This window comes from Engraulis encrasicolus, unplaced genomic scaffold, assembly GCF_034702125.1.
Source record: "Engraulis encrasicolus isolate BLACKSEA-1 unplaced genomic scaffold, IST_EnEncr_1.0 scaffold_115_np1212, whole genome shotgun sequence".
Classification (NCBI taxonomy): Eukaryota; Metazoa; Chordata; class Actinopteri; order Clupeiformes; family Engraulidae; genus Engraulis; species Engraulis encrasicolus.
The window spans coordinates 113117-115507 of NW_026944636.1; the positions used below are offsets into that span (position 1 = coordinate 113117).

Consider the following 2391-nt stretch of genomic DNA (forward strand, 5'->3'; position numbering starts at 1 on the left):
AGGGTTCCAGAATTCTGCAGGTCCAGAGCAGAAGGAAAAAAGCAGTAACTGAAGTTACAGTCTTCTGCCTTAGTTTACCCAAAGGATTTTCAGCTTGTTTTACTTTACACCTTTTTTTACCCTCAAAACAACTGATTTCAAACTCCATGTTTGTTCACATGATAAAACTGATGCTTATTATTGCAAATATGACAAAAACTCATTTTTGAAAAAATTGAAGTTACTGCCTTTTGCCTTAGCAGGGCAGATTTGGTCTCCTGCTTTGAAATTGAGGCAATCGTTTTCAGCCGGGTAAGTTTCACAATCCGTTTCAATCCTTGTCATCTTTGGCAATATGCATGGAAAGTTAACCGATACGATTGTTAGATCATGCTGTGTGATCTGACAAGCTGAAGTCTTGCATTCAAATATCCACTCTTAAACAGTAGCTTATCTTGTGCAACATCTTTAGGAGTAAAAAAAGTTACCTTAAGGTTTATCCAGTCTGAAGTGTAAATTACCAGCATAATTATTTTAAACATAGTTTAACACCTGCTGCTGTTTAGCTTAGCAGCTAGCTATTGCTCTCTAGCTTGCTATTGCCCTGTAATGCCCCACATGTTACTCAAAATATGTATCTTATTTTTTTTAATGGGCGTCACTATTGGCCAGTCCTGAATATCACCTTTGAAAAGCCATGTTTGCCGATATTGTGAGAAAAGGTTCACCTCTGTTTTTCAACTTGACAGATGGTTACCCCCTGTGCGAGTGGAAGATGTGACTTTGAAGACAGTCATTGTAAAAGGTAGGATTTATGTCCATGTTCAATTGTTTTACACTTTACCCTCTGCTTGAACACTTTACTTACACCAAAGCAAAATGAGGATAAAAATATTTTTTAGCCAATTTGCTGTCATTTTCATGTTGGCATGGTGTCAACAGTTATTTTGTATTATATGAAACATGGATATGGTGAAAAATATTTTAATTAACTTTAATTTCACGCTGTCTTAAGTGGCTGTAGTCACGTTATTTACCAATATTTTAAATGGTGACAATATTCCCCAGTCTAAAAAGTGGTGACGATGTACCTGACTTGCTTGCCATAGACAACAAGAAGTGGTGTTTCATGCATGGTGTGGAGTTGCTTGAGGATGCAAAATCATTGGTAATCCAACAACATGCGTCAGTCAACATCTATGCAGTGACATAGGCTATTTGATATGGCAGATTTTATTTGGTTGAGGCTACTCTACTCTCCTTGACCCCTGGTCTCAACTTAGGTTTTACAGGAAGTCAGTCAATGTCATTGTGATGTTAGCCCTCATCTTATCTTGTAATTTATGTGACATCAACTCCAGCACTCTAATTATGTGTTTTGTCATAGGTGCAAAAGGCTTGTCTAAGATAAGCTGGCAGTCTACACCGCATGGCCTGCGTTGCTGACATTGAGTGAAGTAAGTGTGGTGGTACATTATGTCATAACAGATAGTATTTAAGTGTTGATGTATGTCTGTCCTGTAGGATGTCTTTGTGGCTTGACCCCAGGTGTTGCCCCACCTGCAGGCCCAGAGATAGAAAGACATAGTCACAAGTCACAGGACAGACAGGAAGCACAACACAACTGGGCCTGACAATCATGTCATTTTCTTGTAATGTGTCTTTGACAGGTTAATGCAGAGTTCCTGTGCCTGACAGATACTTGAGGAAGCATCTTGGAGGTTCTCAAGGAGAAGGGAGGTGTTGCCAGAAGGAAGGTAGGATAACTCATGGCTCCAACAGCTAATGGAAACATTGTGTTTGAGTTGCAAACAATCTAATGAAGTTGGGTATTAGGTATTAGAAGGTCAGACATTAGGTGTGGGAGACGCATGGCCCACCTCTAGGTTCACTGACTCTGAATTTTGAACAGTTCTGATTATGATGTTCACAAACGATCTGCACCCCAATAAAGAGAGCATGCGATAAGTGGCACCTGCATATCACTGACAAGCACACTATTAAATGCCCCCTATTAGTGGCCATGGTTGTCATTCACTAGACATCAGCATTTTTACATTTAGTGCCATTAAAGCTACATAAAAAGTGTGTGCACAGTGTTAAGCTTTCTGCATTTTCTTTTTCCACCATCAGGACTAGAGTGGCGAAGTGATCCAAAGGCAGACTGCACATCTATTGCAAGGAACATCCCGTGCCAGAGACTGTGATACAAGGCATGGAGCTGTACAGTGAACTCGGAGCATCTCTTGTGCATGTGTGATGCTCTTTGGACTCGGTTACCGGTATATACCCTCAATCTCAACTCTGGATTTGGATTTACAATTTTAAGTATCCAGATGAACTGAAATATATGTTCTGGTGAATTTGGAAAATATGCCCAAAAGGTTCAATCACTATAAACTACAGTAAATA

The 2391-nt window shown here is 39.7% G+C and overlaps 1 long non-coding RNA gene across 3 annotated transcripts; it reads left to right on the forward strand.

The window, feature by feature from the left end:
* The first annotated feature begins 263 nt into the window (after positions 1–263).
* LOC134442109 (uncharacterized) lies at positions 264–2154 on the forward strand. Of its 3 annotated transcripts, XR_010033304.1 has the most exons (4): positions 264–291; positions 729–784; positions 1367–1436; positions 1650–2153. It is a non-coding gene; the product is annotated as an uncharacterized LOC134442109 (long non-coding RNA). The 3 variants fall into 3 exon arrangements; XR_010033303.1 differs by lacking the exon at positions 264–291 and having other exon boundaries at positions 409–784; XR_010033302.1 differs by lacking the exons at positions 264–291; positions 729–784 and having other exon boundaries at positions 988–1436; positions 1650–1736; positions 2113–2154.
* Positions 2155–2391: the final 237 nt, after the last annotated feature.